This window comes from Ambystoma mexicanum, chromosome 12, assembly GCF_040938575.1.
Source record: "Ambystoma mexicanum isolate Mex_15411 chromosome 12, UKY_AmexF1_1, whole genome shotgun sequence".
Lineage (NCBI taxonomy): Eukaryota > Metazoa > Chordata > Amphibia > Caudata > Ambystomatidae > Ambystoma > Ambystoma mexicanum.
In genome coordinates, this window is record NC_090936.1 from 833084474 (window position 1) to 833106372 (window position 21899).

General features: G+C 42.5%; 1 protein-coding gene across 3 annotated transcripts in view; it reads right to left on the bottom strand.

Moving 5' to 3' along the window:
* Positions 1-21899, bottom strand: part of MGAT4C (MGAT4 family member C) — a 1956087-nt gene that overhangs the window by 758964 nt on the left and 1175224 nt on the right. Inside the window, exon 5 of one of the 3 annotated variants that reach the window (XM_069629327.1) lies at positions 4345-4404. The exons of the other annotated variants lie outside the window; for them this stretch is intronic. The gene's annotated coding sequence lies outside the window, so the exon portion shown is untranslated. The remainder of the gene's footprint in view (positions 1-4344; positions 4405-21899) is intronic. 3 annotated transcript variants of the gene reach the window in all.

Genomic DNA, 21899 nt, shown 5'->3' on the forward strand with positions numbered 1-21899 from the left:
CGCAGCTCTGCAAACACACAGTATTTGCTTACACATTCAAATATGACACGGGCTGCCTTCTCATCACTCTACGCATTCTTCCCTGGATAAAATATGGTAATTTCGACCTTCTGTCAATTGTGTTTACTGCAATTATTTTTCTTGCCTTCTCCTCTGCGCCACATTTTCCAACATTAATGGATTTGTTTCCTTGCTGTATCAAGGCAGCAATGTCAGTAGGTTCCCATTTCACATCAGGGCATGACGCTATTACTTTAACAATCCCTGGAGATCAACCTGTCAAATGAACAGGCTAGGTAGCTGAGAAAATATGCTATGCACGCATTGAATAGAAAATATATAGTTTGTATAGTTTGACCTGTAACAGTATTTCATCATAGCGTAATGAGTGCATTGACATTTCAGTGTATGGCAGAAACACAATTACTAACAATGTCCATTTTAGCATGGCAATTAGGCATCATTTACACAAAACAATGGCTAGTGCAATTAATTCCGTAGTAGAACGCTATATACTTAGATATTAAGCATACCTCCCTAATCAATTGTTTAAAAGACATATAATAACGAGTGCAATGTGTCACAGATAGCCTTAATAATCTCAAGACCCCAAAAGATGGTTCAAGTGTTTTCATTACCAGGACTTCAGCACTCGCTGTGAGAGGCTGCAGGTAGATTAGTGTATTGGGTTTCCATGACTAGCGCCTTATCCTCCCGTAGGCTCCCGCCACCTAACCCAGTGTTCCCTGTCACCCAAGGTCAGAATGAACAATTAGCTCTATTTGCCCTACTGTCTATTTTGGAGTTTCTATCATGGAAGTGCCTAAAGGCCAAGTCCTTATCTGTCTTGCTCCCTATGATGCTTACTAAGGTCTCCCTACTCTAGTGTTCCCACACAGAGACTTATCAATGATGTTTAAAAAGATGCTGTACTCCCTCATACTCTCAGCCTATCGCTCTCCCTTTTCGCTCCTCTCCCTGTGAATGGAGGATAGCATAGGGGCAACGCTGGTCTTTGAAGCAATACCACGCAGAGCAACAGTGGCTCAGTCCATGCTTAGAAACCGAACTCAATTACGGTATTAGGCGCATTATTAAAAAACAATAAAAAAATGCATATATCTTCTGTCTAGTTACTTTCTACCCCCTTTTTCCTCTTACTGCCTCTACATGCTCCTCTTCCTTTTGTACAACCTTATCTGCTCTCTTTGTTTTTCCTCCAGTCTTCTCACTCCTTCTACCCCCTCTCTATTTTAACCCTACTTCTCTCCCTCCCTTTCTTTCTCCGTCCCTCTAATCTTCCCACATTCCTGCCCTCTCTCTCTCTGCCACTTCTCTCCTCCACCAATTACTCTCTTCTACCTCCAATGTTCACTTCTCTACAGCTCCTCCCCCCTCTCTCTACCCTTCACCTCTCTTTCTCCATATCCCTTCCTCCCTCTCTCTCATACACTCTCACCATACCCCATTACTACATGTTACACACTTCTCAACTACAACTGACTCTCACATATACTCTCCCAATCACAGCTTCAATCTTTCCCACTTTCACCTTTCTTCAACTCTTCCACAGACTATACAGCACTCTGCTCCAACTTCCATTGTCTGCTGGTCTGTCGGCCACCTCCATACCTTTTGACTTCACCCAAACACGAATGTTATACTCGTTCTTCCCTGTTTCTGTTGTTACCTCCTCTTACCATTGGATCTGCATCCCACCTGACTCTAGGGCCCAATCTCCACATGTTTTTCTACCCGGGGAGGACATTGCAATGAAAGGTTGTATCAATCTCTCGAAGCCCCACTGCCTTTCTATGGGTGGCAGTTTTAACAGTCTTTGTTTGTAACGCTGTACAGTTTAAGCAATTTGCTTTGTCTTAGTCCAGGGGAGTTATACCATTAATTTGTGCATTTGACTGGTGCTGGAGTGTTTGACTCTGAGTAGTTAGCATTCTCAGTGGTCTGATGGGCTCTCTGTTACTGTATTGCATTGTGGTTTCCATAGGCCTGCAGGACAATAAAGAGAACTCGGGCCAGAATTGATGGTGCACAGCATTGGGTCACTGACAGTCGTACCATGTCAACAATCACGGCATGTGAAGTGGGTTCAAGAACTGGGACCCTCCCAGCTCCCTTACCCCGCCTCTGGGTTAGGATTAGCTATAGCATACAAACTGGTAGGTACTTCCTTGCCTCCATGACTGGGCCAAGCCCCTGACTCTGCCACAAATGCACAAGTATGCTTATATCAGCCTATTGTGTGCCACTAATGTCTCATTAGCTTGAGTTTGGCTTATACATATAAATGAAGCCAGTGAGAGGTAATCAGCATATACGCTCTCCACAACGTTAACAGTGCTCCAAAGCCTACAATGGCATGATTGAGGATCAACAAAACTAAAAAACAAGACTAAATAACGCATTAAAAGAAAAAAAGATGATATTCTTGATGGTTTAAAGTAATATTTAAATGTTACTTTTTACAAAGTGGAGTGTAAAACTGAAGAGTAAAGGGAATTCACCTATGTTTACTCTTTCTGTTTACGCTTCATTTTTATGCATTTATATTGGCTCACACAGAGGAGACATGCCAATTCCACACTCTCATTTACACAATGCCACCCCAAAATTCTGGGCAAGCAATTAGACAGTGAGGTACTCAAAGATCGAAATGTATTTAAAAGAATAAGACTGTTTCAACTTACTGGGTCTCTAGCCTTACCATGCAGACCACTACATTATTGTATGTATTGTGGTGGGTCAGAAGGAGGACACAGACTAAAGAAAATAAATGAAGCCTGTCTTTGTCTATACTACAAGGCTTCCTGACCTAAAAAAACTAGCTAAGGTGCTCGACAGTCGTCAGTGAACGTTTAGAAATGAAACTGTCGACCGCCTAACTCTAAGCCTACCTGACCCAACAAAGTTAGGAGAATGTCTCCCTTCTCCTGGAACCTGTTGGTCTCTCGTGAACAGCTTTTCAATAGACCTTTAGATAGTCTTGAGTAACTACTTTTATCAGTTCATACAGTACATTCACTGTTGCCTTGGTCTTTTGTCTCTTCTCTTGCTTTATTCTACAAAGAATGATCCTTTTCTCATCCCCGGGTAAACCTTTCGAACAAGTATTGTTTCCTTCTGGACTTTTTATTATTCTTTTGAACAGTTCAAAGGCTTTTGTTTCTTCCTGCTCTTTGTCTTTATATATGTTTACCAGGTTCACCTTGTTCTCAGGTTTCCTTTTTATAACTTAATCTTCTTTTGAGATGAGGTCTTTTTGGTATAGACTGGTATGAATTTGATAACTCCCACAATGTTTCTCATTGACTTCTCTTTTTACTGGTTTTACAAGTCTTTTCTCTTGACTTAGACAGTTATGAGTACATCAATACTGCTTCTCATTTACTCTCCTTTTTGGTATTGTTATATTATCTTTCTCTTGACAAACCCGCACACACATTGATCCAGTCAATGATTAGATCTTGATTGGCTGCCCTAGCAGCTGTTCTTTTGACAAAGCTTGAGGTAACAGTAGTTTTCTGGGGACGCTTTGAGGATGAATGAGGATCAGCATCATCTACACAATGCTTTGTGTGCTTCTGTGAGCGCATGTACATATCAATAGTGTATTTGCAGACGTGGTCCACAGCTACGTTACATACAGAGCAAAACATGACTCTGCAATCTGCATACATTATCTTGCGGTACTGTTTTGGCCTGTCAGCTGCACTTATCTGTGTGGCCGAATCGGAATGATTCTTCTCAGGCTTCAACGGTTGCAAGAATGTTTCCATCTTGTACACTTGACAGGGTAAGTATCCTGCTGCGGTGGGGTGCTCTACTTCCTGCTTGACCCGTCTGGAAAACATTAGCTGCAGTGGTGTCTTCTGTGATGTACAGATACTGTCCCTTAGCTCAGGGATGGCAAAATTTTTTCCCGGCGGAATACGGAAAAAAGAGGCACCATTGCTAGGCTGAACATTACATACTTTTGCGAGCAGAAAAAAATGATCAATCTCCCATGCTGCTCCAAAAGAGTATGCAGACTGTTGGAGCACTCAGGGATGCGCAAAATCAATTGCATTCTAAACACTGCATTGTTATTGTGCAACCGGAAAAAAATGAGTTCCCAGGATGCACCCAATTGACTGTGTGGGTGCCTTTTTTTGGTATGCATATGGAGTGATCGATTGAGAATGCTGAAGGTTAGGGAAGTGCCTGGCGGCCAACCATAACCACCCGATTGCTTACTGTAACTTCTCAAAATGCCCAAAACTCCAACCAGCAATGATTTGCACATGACTCTTGACATCCCACCTGCCCACTGTGGCATGGAATACTAACCTTGCTAATTGATCTTTGCTCTCTGACACTCTTCTTCAACCAGGAAGTGTTTGTTGTCTACTGTAAAAAGAACAATTGAAATATGTTGGCAGTATTACTAGGCCACAATATATCATAATTCATGACACCATTAGTCCATCACACACGTTACAGGCTGCATTTCAATTCCAGACTTTCCCCCCACATCCCTTTGACCATTCCCACCCACTTCCTGCCCGCCGAGTACACATCCTCCTGGGATCTCTTCGAGCTATCTTTATCAAGCCAAAGCATCAAACTGTGAGCCTTGAAGTGCCTGTTAGTGTTTTTTCAAAGCAGTCTTCTGCCAGTCGATTTATAAGCACAAGTGTCCTTCACTGAGGTTCTGTTAAAAACAAGCATTGCAAAGCCAACAGTATTTGCTTTTTTTAACACAACTGTGTAATGAGGGAATTGCCAGGTGCTGCTATTAGATGCAAAGGTACTCACACCACTTTGCACCTGATACCATCAATGGCCAGTTAATAATACTATGGCTGGGCCTGACAAGTGCCGTTCCCATGCCTAAACAAAAGCCCAAACTGTTGGCATTGCCAATGCTTGTTCACCAAGACAGGAAAACAGCTCACAAACTATTTTTTCATATTTTTCTGTTTATGCAATACGGGACAAAAAAGCTGAGCTGCTCGTTTTTTCCAGTGTTAAAAACTGGTATTTGCTCAGGCAAAATCTGTTTCTCCGTACTTAACACCGCAAACATAGACTAAGAATCAGACTGCTTTCCCCCTATACACACATCTTTTTTGTAAAATAAACTTGGGCAGATTCCTAAATTTCTGGTCCCTTTTTATGCAAATTTGGTAGCAGGATTGAGAAGAAGGAATGAGAGACAGCGAAAGAGAAATAAGATATTGAGGGGAATGAGAAATGGAGAAATGGCGAAAAAACAGTTGAGAAATGCGGGTGAATGAAAAGCAAGTTTGGAAGAAGGAGAGGGCGTGTCCTTGAAATGGGAAGAATAAACTGTAATGAAGAGGAACAAATAGAGGATTCTGAGAAAAGAATGCAAGAAACAGTTTTGGAAACCAAGGCATTTCTCTAATGCTGGGAAAACGGAAAATGTGCACTTTCCTGGGTTTGGGGAAGTTGTGGGTGTTTGCTTATTCTTACTGAGGTATTGGTGGAACCACAAAATATGCGCACGTGAGACCTGGTGAGGCTTGGCACATTAGGGAACATTTTGCTTATCTCAGGAAATCTATTACAGCATGTGTTTGATGCATTTTGGAAAATGAGAAATGTAAGTTTACTGCGTACACTGGTAATCGCGGACAAAGGTCCTGCAATTACTAACGTAAAGACATCTTTTGACTACACTCGCAGTGTAGTCAAAATGTACCTTAGTAATTGCAAGGCCTTTGTCAGCGAAGAACATGTGCGTCCTGTTCTGTCTGACCACTGCTCTGCAGGATAGCCTGGTCGAATCACCACAGCTTAATATTTCGGTGTGTGAGGGGCCTAGAGCCCAATCAGCTCCATGGAATGGTGCTGCGCCTCTGCTTCCAGCAGACATGCGGAACCAAATAAACAGAGGGGCTTCAATTCAAACCTTTGATTGAAGCCAATATGTTTATTTGCTTTTCGCTCGCCCTTGTGTCCTGTTCTGTCTGGCCACGGCTCTGTATGACAGAAAGGTCGAGTCACCATAGGCTAACATTTTGGGGTGTGGGGAGGGGGGCAATAGCCCCATCAGCTCCATGGAATGGTGCTGCGCCTCTGCTTCCAGCAGACATGCGAAAACCCAATAAACAGAGGGGCTTCAATTCAAAGGTGTCAACCCTGCTTGACACGTTTGAATTGAAGCCGCTCTGTTAATTTACTTTTTGCTCGTCCTATGACCCCAGGAGAGAGGGGTTCACAGGATCCTCAGGGTAGGAAGCCACAAAGCCGAAGACAAACGGGCACCGAAGTGGCAGAAAAATGCTTGTAGCTGCAACTACGAGTTTCAGAACAAACGTAAAGCAACATGCACAGGAAGGTGTAAGGAAAACACCTGTTACTGACCTGTGTGGGTGCTCTTGTGGGCAGATGGGTCGAAGGGCCTAGTCAGTGCTTACCCAATGGCTATATGCCATCACCATCTGTGTCAGCTCAGTAGGCACGCACGTAATGGACCTGGAAGGTGCCTGGGCACAGCCAATGGCTGTCCATCAACCAGCGTGACCCTCCTCCAGTCACAGGCCTGTTAATACAGCACAGAGGAGGTTTTAACCCTCCAGCTGCTGCAATAATCAGCCCTGTGTTATAAATAATGAAATGAGCATGGAAATTAATAAACATTAAGTTAATGTGTCGAAATGTTCGTGCTCATTTCATGATTTATAGCGGCCATAACTGGAAAAGGCAAATTTTGCAGTTTTTTTGCAAATCGCAAAACCGTCATAACCTGGATGGTCTGTCTTGACTGTGACAAGTATGAGCATTAAAATAATGATTCTCATTCACTCCCGGGGTCACCCTTTGTCACTATTAGCTTCTGTTCTTAGGGTCAACGTCACATGGGTTTTTGGTTCTTGAGGATCAGTTTGCTCTCCCTCTAACTTGGTGTTTCGTGGCTACTCACCAGCTCCTCTTCCATTGGGTTGTCTTGGATGGCTGAATGGTATATTTTATACTAGCTTATCCCGTGACTGATGTGACAGAATGGTTTTGGCGTTGTTGCAAGTACCCTTCGGTCCACCACAAACCGCCCGTGGTCATGCCACTGCTCCCAGGATCTTCTCCCTCTCCCAGGCTCTTCTCTCTCTCTCTTAGGATGAAAGTCATCCAGCACCAATTCTACTGGTTCCTTCGCTACCAAGTGTAGTGCGTCTAGTACTTCTCGTTCTCTCGCGATTGCAGGGCGCAATGAGTCTTGCCTCTGCTTCTCTTCTCTGGAGTTAATGCTTGAACTCTTTTGAAACTAGCAGGCCCCCTCTTCACATCTCCAGGCTCCTCTCCTTTTTGGGCTCATGTAGCCATGGGGCTTCCCCTGCGTAAGTCTGTGTTCCTTCCTCTCTTTCTCTTGCAGATTCTGTCCACCTCCTTACATCCTCTTCTTCATCCCAGTGATATGGGAACTCTTCTATTTCTGGTTGCCAATAACACTTGCTGGATGCTTCTTTGTATATATTTTTACCAGAAAGGTTTAAAGATGTTATTTTGGAAGGTGCTCCTCATGGGAGCGGGCAACCTTGACCCCAAAGCTGGAGTCTCTCCCGTGAGGTCCCACTTTCCTCTAAGCCTAGGGAGCGTATTGCAGAGTGGACTCACCTCGCTAGCCTTACCTGGGCGTTTCCCCCTTGGGGAGAAGGGACATATTTGCACGATTTGTCACAGTATCCAACATAAATACTTAAACAAAATGAAATGTTACCTGCTTATATGAATCTCACTATTAGAAGTCTGCAAAGGCATCCACATCAAAAGATTTACTCTATATTCCATATACTTTAGATTCTACAAATATTAGACCCTCTATATATTTCTATTGCTTTTTCATCTATCTATCTACATGGAATACTCTTGGGTAGTATGATGAATCCCTAGATGTTGTCCCTTTTCCCCTATTGGGAGCCCATTCCCGCAAGGCCAGGGAGGTTAGGTTACTACCCGATAGTCCCACTGGGGGTGGTACTCAGCAGGTGGATCTCAGGGGGAGGGATCCCCTATGGGATTAGGTATGACTATCTGGGGAAAATGTGGTATTTTAAAACTATAGGGCTCCCTCCCTCATCCTCCCACCATTTACAAGGTGTATAAGTTCCCCACACTTCCAAGTACTTGTTTAAGGTAGATCATCCAACCTCCTTAAGAACTGCTGAGACATGGAAGAAAAGGGACTACCTATGTGAGTCATATGTAAAGACTGGAACAAAGAAAAATCCAAGTAACCCAGTTAAGAATGATAACATCAGTACCAAGACAAAGAAGAGGTACAGAGTAATGAAGAATGCTCTGTGGAACCAAAACCAGCATTCTGTTCAATATGGACGATATGTGAGCAACCGGTATATAAGAAGGAAAGAAGGGTTGAATTTGGTGTTCAGCTCTCTCTTTCAGAGCTGCAAGCAGGTCGGCGGTGCAGCGAGAGGGAAGCCATGGAACCAAGACATGGGGTGAGGAGGTGAAGTCTCAGAAAAGGGTTAGAAGAGGAAGGACCCTTCTCCCAATTGGAAGCAGGCTGGCGTTAACGACGGAAGAGTCGAAATCACATGGTCCATGTCAGGAGATCAGGCCAGTGGAGAACAGCAGCTATAGAGATGTTGAAGCTGGAGTGGACCACGCAGAGAGTGTGGGAGAGAAGGGATTGATTCCTGGATCTGGCCAGAGCCCAAACTGAAACTCCCTGAAGGTAGGGACTTGCCAGGGCTTGCTGGTGGTGACAGCAGAAGGGCCTGGGGACCTATAATGAAGGATGGAGGTACCCTACACAATTGAGCTGAGAAGAAAGCCTGGGAAAGAGACTGTTAATGAATAATTGTATCCAAAGTATGGATCTCAGAACCCAAGTGCAGAAAAAACAAGTATAACGGTTATAAGCACAATAGCAGTACTGTAAGCGATATTCAATCAACACTACAGCTAAGTCAATGCCTAGTCTGGGATGCTGAGGAAAACCCTTATTGATGTATTTTTATGTCCAGTTCAGTACTCTGGATGACAACCCTTGTATAACACCCCCCTCTTAGAATCCCCCTGACCCCACTGAGCCAAGAAGTAGGTTTGTTTTGCAAATTAAAAGGTTTATTTGAAAAATTAAACAATATATATGTGTCACACTTTTATAACAAATTAATATCTGATAGTACACTTGGACATCTGATGTGGATCCACAATGGGTAATGTTACTGTGGTACACTTGATTACTTAGGAGTAGTATAGAGGATGAGGTAGCTGAAACGCTTTATGGTTTCAAGGAAATGCAAGGTGGAATAAATGCAGTACAGAAATACTTGATATGATTTTAGCACAGGATAAGATAATCACTTTTTCTCTGTCAATTCACCCCCCCCCCAAAATGTAAGAAATGGAAGGAGATGGAAAGAGGAGCACACAGTTCTCAGGAATGTAATCAAATACAATAAGAAATTCAGTTCCCCCCCCAGCAAGCTTAGAGGAAACAGGTAGAGGTTTGAAACACAGGCCCAAAATGCTTTGAATGTGATGACAATGAAGTGAGAAATGTGCTAAAAATGCTTTTAATTCCTCTAGAGGTTCAGGGTGGGAGATATCTAGTTTATATTAGTTCAGGCTCACTTTAGCAATGCTCTATGTGTAACCAGCAGGTTAAAACAAATGTTAACAAAGGAAAGAATGGAGCTGCTATTTTGACAAGTGGAGAAACTGAGCCAAATCGCAAATCGCGGTAAATTACGTGAGTGCGTAAATCGCGATTGCAGAAAAAGTATAGGGAGTAGGAAGTCGGTTCTAGGTTCGTTGGAAAGCCTAGAATCACAGCTTTAAAATGAAAGTTTCGTTCCTAGCCCAAACGGTTCAAGAGATACGGACGATTTAATAAAGGTAGATTTTCAGATTTAAAGTAAAACTCAAAATGACAGGTGACAGCTTGCAGCTGCAGAATTGACAGGTGACAGTTGTGCAGCTTTAAAAATGACAGATGACACGATTTCAAGGAGGCAGTTCTTCTTAGGTTAGAATAGCTTGAATTAGATTATTTTAACTAAGAGATTGGTTCTGCACAGTTCTACTAGGTACTCACAATATAAATTTGAACTAGGCCTCATCACGGATCTGGTCAACACGTTCGGCGGCGGTTCTGTCTGCTCGGCGGGTCAATCAGGCACCGGTTCTGCTCACAGCGATCCGGATCTCTGGTTCTGCTCACAGCGGTCTGGGTCAGCTCTCCTCTGCTGGTCTAGCCTCTCTGGATTCTGGATGTAACACTGCTTTCTGGGTACTGGCAAAAGTTCTTGGCAAAAGAATTCAGACAGCTCGCCCGGCTGTGGAATAGTTTGCAAATGATTTTAAGGATGCTGAGGCCTGCTGAGAAGAGTTCTCAGTTTGTGGGTTTATGCCCTTGCTTTAAGTTCTGAAGTAAAGTTCTGGTCTTTGGAGATTGATGGATGTGAAGTGTGGATTCTCCCGGCAGACCGTCCCGCAAAAAATGGAATTGAATGTCTCTACCTGTCCCAGCAGTCTCTTTTTATGTGTTTTGGAAGTGGGTGTGTGTGTGGCATAACTGAGCCTGCCCCTCTCTACTTGTCATTGGCCCAATTCTCCCCTCTCCCAAGATTGGGGGAATTGGGTTGTGAGTCAGAGTGATGAGGTCTGTTTATGGGTCAGAGGATCCTCCCCTGGTCAATGTGCACACAAATCTATTCCTGGTCCAAAAACATATTTCCCAGGTACACAGTTGTTTGACATCACGTACACACATCATATATTACTAAAGATAGTCCCTGTCCCAACTCTGGCGTTTCTAGGAGCTTGCATTCAAAAATGGCAACTTATTTTCGATTTTAGTGGGTTTTGCAACATTGGTTTTTCATCAAAAATTATACAAAGGTACATTTCCCTTCCACATATATCCCAGTAACTTTCCATGTCTCTAGCTTAAGTACATTGTCTACAATATTCATAATTAGCGGGGTTTTGCCCCAGAACATGGTGCAAATTGGAGTTTGGACTCAAATCGTGAGGGCATTTTTCAAACTAAGACTCTCAAAATTGTACATTCCTGTCATTTGGTTACAATAAGTTATCACTGTTTCTATAAAATATATATTTGTTGCAATTCAACTCCGCAAAGTGTTTGGGTCCGCCTCCAGAAGTCTGGGTGAGCCAGTGATCACATGTCTCTGCTTGCTGGCAGAGGGCTGTTGACAGGAAACACTCAAAAGTAACATACCCCATTCAACAGAAAGAGCCTTTTGTGTGGGCTCCAGCAGGCTGCCTGGAAGTCTCTCCTCAATCAATCAACAGGGTCATGTGATATCCTGCCTCCTGGTGTGGGAATCTCTGAGGTGTTAAGGTTTCCCAGCCTCTTGGCCTCTGGGAACAGCATGTGGCTAAGATTTTCAATTAACCAACATGCTTTGAAGTCCCTGCCCCTCTTGCAACTCCTAAATACAGTTTCCCTGTCAGAGTTTAGACCGCTAGCGCCGCCTTGGGGAATTTGTCGGTACTACATCCATTTTTGAGTTGTCTTGAATTACTGCATTTCAATAGAGTGGTCTTTTGCTTGATAGTATAGGACCCTTGCTTAACATTGTTTTGATGGCATCCTTACAGTAGAGTGGTGATGTGGAACCCCCCACAAGAAGGTTGTGTCTTTGGAGTGGTCTCGTGCCAACTGCGCAGTTCTCCTATTCTGGCGTGAATGTGGGCGGCGATAGCTCATCCCACATCCACCCAGTCTATTGATTTAGTTTGTTCTGGGATAGAATAATGGGCGGCGACAGCTCATCCCCACATCTACCCAGTCTATTGATTCAACATGAGTCAAAGCCCTTGACAGTACCTGGAAGGATAGTGACTCAGATATGCTATATGAGCAGCAGAGAAACCTGAGAAAGAACAGAGCAAGTGAGTCATTCCCCCTGATGTTGCAAGAAGATGGAGAAAGCCAGTGAAAGGGAGTAATTTCCTCTGGCTTTGTGAGAAGTCTGAAAAGAACAAGGGGAAGAAGGGCATACCCCTGGGTGCTGAAAAGAGATCACATCTGATGTTGTATAATAGACACGACACATAATAATGTCTGAACAAGATCTAGGGGAAGAGAGTCATACCCCCTTGAATAGAAGCGGAACACCTGGAGAAGGGAGACGCACTCGGGGGACCCTACAGTAAAATCAGTAAGGAATGCTGATGTTTTGGAACTTTGAGTTGAACCAAGAACTTGTAGTCCTCTTAAGACTTTTTACTTGGCACTTTCTTTTCACTTGGAAAATGATAGTGACCAGGGAAAGGGAGTAATTCCCTCAGGAAACAGTCCCTTGCTTTACTAGAACCAGAGTCCACTCTCCAGAAGAAGGAAGCCCTCCCTTCCTCTACACACATAAGTCTCAGGTGTAAGGGAAGGAAATAGGTATCTGACACAGGACCGGGAACTTTTGATTTTTCCTGGACATTCTGACAGACTCCTTAGTTTTGGTTGAGGTAGGGAAACCCCTCTTAGAAGCTAGGGAAAGTTAGGGTTTTTTCTTTATTTTTTGAAGCAATAAAAGTCTATAGCCAAAGGAATGCCATCTGTGTGTCAGTCTCCTCCTTCCATACACTTACAATAGCGTTTCACAAGATACAAGGGTAGTCATTTTACTATTTGAACAATCTCTTGGCACTCACTTTTCTCCAGTATCAAGGCAAGTGTGGTACTGGAGAGGAGCTGCCTAACAGACATTTATAAATCACTTTTCCAAATTTGTATTATTTTCTAGCATTATGACAAGTATGGTTTCCGAGAAAAATTACTTAAATTCAGAACAATTCTTTCTTATCTCTTAACTCTTCTATACGTGTGAAGATACGTGTGAAGTGGTCAATGTGGAGATTATGTACAAGCCATGTATATTAAACAAATGCTTGCATACAGAAGTTCCTAAAAGTTAGAATTCAAAATGACTCTTCATTAATTTATTTACCCTGTTCGGAACCCACATGCACACTGGGTTCTCAAGACACCTTGGCAAGGCTTTCTCTGAAAATCTATACATGACTTTAACGAAATGGGAGAACACTGTTTGCATCTGTGTGTGTGTGTGTGTGTGTGTGTGTGTGTGCATGTGGCTTTCCTTAAACATGAGTATTCCTTCCAATCTAGCTGCATGCCGATTTCAAATTGGACTGCGTATAATGCATTCATTCTCTTTATATTTCTGGGATGGAGATGACCTATTCTCCAGTAACATACACTAAGTTCAAGACCCCCTTCTCTCGCACATTGCACTAGACTCCGCCTATGCATTGAAATCAAAGGAATGCAGTGAATTTAGCACTTCACAAGGTTCTTAATGAAAAACATTAATTCTTCCAGCATGCATTTCACTGCACAAAGATCCAGTTGATAACTATGGTTTACACTGGCTGCCTTACCAGCATGATATCTAAATTGTTAGAGCGGGTCATGATTTCACTATGATGTAATTGGCTCAACAACAGCTTCAACCACTAACTGTATTTACAAATAATACCTAACTTTACAAAGGCAAGCCCACTTTAAAATGTCAACCAAAATGCTTTCAGATTTGGATTTTGTTTTTCACTGCACAGTGGACTGGGCCTTAAATAAACTGCATCTCATTTTATTTTCAATGTAATTAGAAGACCACAATAGATAGAAATCGTAAGACCTGTGCTCCCATTTTCAAAATGCATTTCCCTGCAATTCCCTCCCCTTTGTTCTCCCATATTTTATCATGATGAATTTGGACAATTTGGGGTTTGTTGGTGTTGATTTACCTTTTCAGATGTAACTTCTGGTTTTGAGAGAACCAACTGTGAACTAGTCAGCCAGACATCATTCCTCTAGCTGACCATACGTTCAGGTGGCTTATTTGGAAGTCAATCCACAAGCACAGATTGGCATTCCTTCTATGGGCTGTTCTGGCCTCATTGTCTATATGGACTGGCATGCCCACTGTGTAGAGTTAGTTCTTTTGCTCTCCAATGTCCAGTATGTTCCCCGTCTGAATGTTGCTCACCCAATATTCCATAATTCTCTCTCTGTCCTATGTGCATGCCAATATGTCTCCCTCTAACTCGGCCCCTGCCTTGTCACAGAGGTGTGGTTTCTTTATCCACATAACTGGGAAAGAAGGTAGGGTAATTGCTTGGTTCTAACCACATGGCAATTTCATTTTTTTATATCATTTTGGCCATTACTTATATTTTCAGATTCTGTAAATCAGGGTGAACATTTAGAGATGTTAATGAGTTTACACGTTTTTACTATTTTTGGGCAATTCATAACACAGTGATATATAGTTTATTTACACATTCAAATAGATATAACTTCTGGCTATGACTTATCAACATTTTAAATCAATCAGAGATTGCATGGAGATGCACTGATATATTTTATGATGACACATTTTAATGTTAGGTTTTGTCATGTAATACATTTGATGTTTTATCATGCAATTACAACCGTTCTCCACTGGAGGCAGTGACACTACATCGCCTAAATATTTCCTTTCCATGTTATCACTATCCAAAGTAAATCTCTCATGGTGTGCATACTTTCCATAACCTTTCACTTTGAAATTGGTGTCTGTTCGCTGTGCATCTGAATTTCAGTCATCTTTTTTGTTGACCTCTCTTGGCTAATGCATCTTTGACTTTGATAGATGATGAACTCGGTTATAGTTTCTCTTTGAATCTATAGCCATGTGTTCATTAGTGAGTGACTGAAGAAAATTGATAGGGCTCATCTCCTTTAAGACTTGCCTTGCAAAATGTCACTGTTCCAGGTTGCTATCAGACCCGGGACAACCTTACAGTAAGTGGTGCCTCCTGTGGTGCTTGGGAAACAGGACTATGTTTCCTAGGTGCACATGAGGTTCCATGATGCCTTGTCTCGCCATGAAATATGGTGCTTTCTGACGGTGCCATGCATAGCAGCGTTCTCTGAGGAGGTGGGGCTACTGTCCACTTTGAGCATTTCTGGAGCCACACAGAGTACACAGTGCTCAGCAAACTCTCAGTGAGTACTATTGGAGAGCCTGTCTTCTTTCCTATTTTCCAAGTGTAATCCCTTGATCCTTTCTGAATCGTTGTCCTCCCAGTGATACACTATCCCTTTCTGGTGTGTGTATGTCATTACTACAGCCTTCCTGTGTATCAAACCTGTGCCTGCATTTGGAATGCCTTGGCTGACTATCCTTGTCAGATTTTCTGTGTACAAAATCCCTGCCTGTTTTTGGATTGGTGAAACCTTTCTTTTTGGATTGTTCTATTTTTGTTTCCCTGCTTCTTGAACAAACCTTGTTTTGGGACTTAGGTTTCCTGAACTTTGGGATTTGTTTCTCTAGACATTGCTTGAGATTGTCCTCTCTATGTTTTCCTCATTTTCCACCCGTGTTCCATTCTGGAGACCCCTGCATGTCATTTGTTTTCGTCCTCATTCCGTTGGATTGGTCTTCCCTTTCTTCCCTCCCTGGGCTGTTTTTTCCACTTCTTCATATCCTGTTTATTAATTCCTTCCAGGTACTGATATTCAATAGCGGGCGAGGGTGGGAACTAAGGGGAAGTTGGTTACCATCCTGACTCTGTTCTTGTTTGTTCCCCATAGATCCTGTGGGTGACTGTTTTTGCTTGTTTTCATCTTAAATTGGGTGGCTCCAGGTCTTTTGACCTGGGGTGACCCATTTGGGGCAAGGACAGGAATCGTCCACAGACACTGTCGCCTTGGCACCTGTACATGACACACACAATGGAGGAGCATTTCGGGGTGGCCTAAAGCACCTGGTCTGATCATTACATGTAATAATCTTCTAACTAGCTCTAAGCATGCTGAAGGCCTGTTGGCTCTTCATCATGCCTTGCAAGTGAGAACTGAAACTTAAATACAATTTCTATTCTGTCCTTTCAGTTAACCCATCTGGGTTTAATTTCTAAATTTTTGCAATGCTGACCTTCCCTTTCAATATACATGAAACAGCAACATGAAAAAACAACATATTTGATCCTATTCTTAAGTTTTAACACTATATATTTTTAAATGAATTATTAACATGGAAGAATAAATGAGCACATTATACATTGATTCATCACATTGAGACTGGGAATACAACTTTCCTGTAAGGACATCACATGCTATTTCTATTATCAGGACAAATGAAGAAATCCAGTTCTTAAAGACTTTAATTCCATGGCTTGCTGAATTCCCTGAGAAATAAATAGTTTAGTTCTGGGCCCATCTTTCAAATGTAACATAGTTCATTTTTTCAATATTCAATTTCACCATAATTACAATATTCGGCATGCTATGCAGTCTGACAGGGGTCCATTTAATTGTGTCAGAAAGCAAGAGGCAGAAATCCCCTTTAATGCCAGTGCATATACTTTCTCTTTGATCTGCGGGAAGGCCTTTTACATTGCATTTTATTTTAGGCCCCTTCTAGTTCTTTTATATAAAGAAATGTGCTGCTTAAACACACTTTGTTCCCAAAATGTCATCAGCATTACTGAGTGGTACTGAGATGTACAGACTTCCAGATAAATGCAATTTGCAGCATTTTCTTCAGCTTCTGATGAGCCAGTTATTAGTTTATGCTGAAAAATGATCATTTGCATATGCATAACTAGTTCAGTCTTGCATTTGTTGTACATATCCTTACATCACTATGCTTTGTAAATGTTTACAATTGCATGCAGGGGAAAAGCAATGCATAAGTGCAAGTGTTGGTGGTCCCCTGCATTCCTTTAGCATATTACTATAACGTGACTCAATGTTTATTTTTAGCCTGTAACAGTGTGGTATCAACATAATACTCAAAACATAGTAATTGATGTTTGAGGAGCACCTACAGGTCTCAGGGGTTGAACTGAAATCAAGAGGGATATCTTTGATTACTAGTGTTTTTATGGTGGTGTAACAAACACAAGAGCAAGGCTCCAGGCTAGAGGGACCTAATGCCCAGGGCCAATCCCCTAATCTAATCTACAAAGTCTCAGTGATACAGCGAGAGAGCTTGTTTGGGTTCATGCAGTCTCAGAGGTAAAGTGTCTACACCACACATCTCTATTCTTAATGTTGCAGGAACATTGGCCAAGCACACATCCTGCATTTTCTTTGTTGCTACTAGGTTCATATTTTCACACTCTGACCATGAGAGACCTTTGCAATTTCATCGATGTAGACAAAAAAACACATCTAACAGGAAGAGTTAATTATTCCGTCTTGGCTTAAGGGATAGCCACAGCTGCCATCAGATTGAACACTGTTATATCGCACCAGCCAAGGGTCACCCTTCTGGGTTTGATGCCACAATGAGTTCCCCTTTCTCTCCTGATCACTGACCGATGAGTGTGGCTTATGGGCCCATGCAGGTTTGAAATGCAACTCTCATTTGTGGTCCCTGCCAAGATTTGCGCTATAGCCCATGCATGCTCTCTGCAGCACACTCTCCTTGGTTTGTGACTTAGATCAGGGGCTGAGCTATAGTTCTTACTATGCTGTGGCTTTTTCTTACTCCTTCACTTTCTCTCCAACTGCACCATATCACTTAACTGCTATCCCAGCTGCCTCATATTCTAGTTCCCTCTGCCTCATAAAATATGGCTGTGCCTGAGTCAAATGGTCCAATAATGCATGTGATTGCCAGATCCCGTTTCTGCTTGTCACATGATTGGTCAAGGTTGCCTTGCTCAAACTCCTGATCATGAGTTTGACCTCCCTTCTTTTTTCCCATGTATTGTGGCTCTCCCTCATCCATGTGCTCAGGAATTGCTTGATTTGATAAGGGATTCTGGGCAGATGATTAAACACTCCCTCTGCCATTTCAGGGTCATGTCGCAGATGTGGCTCTGCATCCCAATTCTCTTTGTTACCAGTGAGCAACTACCATCTGAATCCATGTATTCATGCATATCGTGAACCACCTACGTCCCCACCTGCCTAAGACTCAAAGTGATACTTTCTTCTGAAGCACAAAGAGGTTTGCAAGGTGCTTGATAGCTCAATATGTGACCGTAGTCTTCAGTATGTCTCTTCCAAAGCACTGAAGGTAGAAGTGTCCAACAATACTCTTTTGATACAGTCCCTGGTTTCAGACTCCTCTGCCCTGAGGTCCACAGCGGAGAAGACTGGTAGGGGTTGCTTTGCATAGAGGGTAGTACAACTGGATTCAGAGAATCTTCCAGTCTTCCTCATATGGCATCCACAATGTGACTTCTTTTTTTTTTTATTAGCATTTAGCTTCAAAAGAAGCTTTTTTTTTACCATTTACAGTTTAAGTTTTAAAAAAAATCAGAACAATAAAAACACATAATACAAACAATGGGACTGAAGACCAAAAATAATCAGCAGCTCTTGTTATCACAAAGTGCAAGGTAAATATGCTCTTTTCAATTTAAGTTTCACTTATTGTCTTCAAACTTTTTGAAAATGATTGATACCATCTCTAACAGGGCAAAAGTTACAGATAACCTTGAACCCAGTAGAAGTTGTAACCAAATGTCTTTCTTCGTTAGAGTTCGATTGTTCACGAAAAATCTGCCTAATAGGTTACGTCGGATGTCCATGGCGTCCTGACAGCTCATAATAAGATGGCGAAGCGTCTCCATTTTGTGACCACAGAGCCTGCAGTTATAGTGTCTAGTACTCTTCGGTTTCCTTGCTTCAAGAATTTCTTTTGTCAGAAAAATGTTAAGATGTAATCTGTGAAATTGTTTTCGCAGCACAGCCGACGGAAACCTACACAGATAGAGTGGAGTTAAGCCACACTTGTTCAGGGCAATACAGTATTTCCCATAAATTTTGGACGACTGTGCTGACTTGGACGACTCAATCCAGTCATACTCATATAGACGTTTTTTTTACAAGATCAGGATTTTTGATGAGTATTGTTTCTGTAGTATCTATTGAGTCCAACAGTCCCACGCATTTAATGCTCCAATCGACAAGTAATGGCTCTTTTCCTGTCCCAACAACTCAAATCCACTATCCAGTGGAGGCAGCAGGCATTTACACTAAAAGGAGAGAGTTTCCCAACTAACGTAGGTAATTAGAGAAGTCCAAACTCTCTCCTTATCACTGCCATTGGCATACAATTAGGAACATTGAATACGACTCTCCAAGAGGGACCCTCTAGAATTTGCCACAGATTCCAACTCACCTGGAGAGAACACTCGGCCCCATAGGTCACAATAGGGACTACCTTCATGGTATAAAAATGTAGCAGAGGAGCCAGTTTAAATTTGCAGTATCTGCGTACAATCAATCTTGCCTGGGCAGTTAACATCTTCAATTTACGCCTCAGCACTACTTCTCTTGGGGATTCACTGTAGCTTGCATTAATTGGTATACCTAAGTAAAGCATTTCTGTTGTCTCACGAATTTGATCTCTGTTTATGTACCAACCCTTGAATTTAAGCGATTGGTGCCTTATCTTACCAAGAATGAGCACCGCTGATTTGTTAGCATTTACTCTCAGATCATTGGAAGACAGGAAGGATGCCAAGTTATCCAATTGGCGCTGTAGCTCAATCGAGGTTTCATCCAAAAGGATAACATTGTTGGCATACAACAATCTGTTCATTGGGATGCCCGTAATACATGTTGGAAAGCACTTAATGTCCGTGAAGGCGTCACCCATGTCTGAGATATACAGTTCGAAAATGGCACGGGCTAGGCGGCAACCCTGTTTGAGGCCCACTCCTGTTTTAATCGGGTTTGTCATCTCACCCTTTGATTGAGTTTAATTTGAATGCTGGTGTTTGAATGAAGAGCCTCCATGGCCTCAAATAGATCTGCCGGACAGCCCCACTCGCTTAACTTCTGCCAAAGCCTATCTCTGTCAACTGAATCAAACACTTGTGGCAGGTCCAGTGATGCAAGATGTATATTTTTACTGTTCTTCTTTGCGGTTCTCATTTTCAGGTAGTTGATTAGGAAAAGGTTCACCGATGTTCCGATTCCCTTTTCGAATCCAGCCTGCCAACTATCATGATGTTTAGAGTCCCGGCTCCAATCTGTGAGATGATTCATGACTAAAGCAGCAAAAAGCTTCCCGATAACGTCCAAAAGGGTGATAGGCCTGTAGTTTGTTGCCACAGACCTATCACCCTTCTTAAAGATAGGTACAATTATAGATTTTGTCCGTGTGGGTGGAATGGTACGTTTTGATTTCACCAATAGAAATAGGCGATGCAAGAAGGATGCCCATTTCTCAGGGTGCTGTTTTAAAGTCAAATACGTGAGGCCATCATGGCCTGTTGCTTTGGAGTTGCTGGAGGTTTTGATTGAGGCAAGAATGTCCTCTCTATCAGTTCCAAACTCCCATCTCAAACATGGATTTCCTATGGAATTTATATTGTCTGAGTTGGGCTTTGAGAAGAGTCTAGAAAAGTGATCCATCCAATCCTTCGCTGAAATGGGGTTGGTAATAAGACTTTGCTGAGGGCCATCCAACATGTTAAAGATTTGCCAAATTTCCCTTGAATTTTTGTATGCAACCAATTGCAGCATATGCTCTGCGTTAGATTGCATCAGGGATTGTCTATAATGTTTCAACCAATTGTTATGCGTTTTCCTGATTTTCTTGACAGCTTCATATGAGAGGTTTTTTTGTGCGCCCTCAGTAATCGTTTTAGTTCTTTTTTCCTTGCATCAATTTCATGGTCGAAGTTATATTTATGGCAAAAATCCATGACTCGGCCTGGGCCCATTTTTTCCCTGTAGGTTGTCAGAGACTGTGTGTAGTCTATGTCTTTTGGTGTACCATCATCTCTTAAGTCTCTTGATCATTTTGTTACATTATTACAAGATAGTCTCAGTATGTTTTTTCCTGACTGGCTTCCAGAAGGTTTCCTTCCGGTACAAGCTGTGTGTTTGCGCCCAATTCGAGGCATAGTTGCAACATGTTGTGATCACTTTGTGGTGTATCAATAACGGTCAGTGCCACTAAATTGACATGGAGGTATCCGAGGTGAGGAAATAGTCCAAATCATTAGATTCAGACCCTCTCCTCCATGTAGAAGTTGGTGGAATATCCCCTGATATTGAGCCATTTAGTAATTAGATGTTTTTGAGTGGAAGCTCTTTCCTGATTGACAATCCTCGTTTTTCTACTTCTTGTAAGTTGCTTGTATAATGATTTATGAGGACACCACAGTTGTTGAAGCAGTGAATATTTAGGTCCCCACATAAGATCATGTTCAAGTTGGAGTTATTAATTATTGCATCATCAACCTCTTCCAGCAACTGGTCAGGGACGTCTTTAGCCGCTGGATCCTTGCAGTTCCAATACAAATGGCACAGGAGAATTGACCTTATGGTGTCATCCTCCCCAGTTTGATATTCCAGCAAGAGAACGTGAATTAATGGTGAAATGTTTTTTGACCATACTACTCTTAAACCACAGCTCCATTTGATTGCAGTCAGTAGGCCCGCCATCGGCCTTCCCTTTGGGCCCTTTGTAGCCGGATTCAGGAGGACTACAAAACCCTCAAATGTTAGTTCAACACACAGCCATGTCTCCTGGAGACAGATAACATTGAAGTCTCTAAGACGAATACCACCTTCTCCCAACAAATGTTTAAAACCCTGCATGTTCCAGCAGCCCAAATGAACATAGGACGGGGGTTTATTGTTTCCTGGGCCCTGGCATTATAATCTTTGAGACAATGGGGGTCATTACAAGGTGGGCGGTAAGGGATTACCGGCACCGGTAAGGCCACCGGTGCCGGTAATCCATAACCGCCCTACTACGAGGTCCCTTAGCGGGTCCCTTCCATAATGCCTATTTTTACCAGGGGTTAAGGAAGGGACCCGTTAAGGGACTTCAGTACTAATAATGGGCCCGCTAATAGCGTACCCGTTATTAGCTCCATCCCCATTCCCATTGAGCCCTATG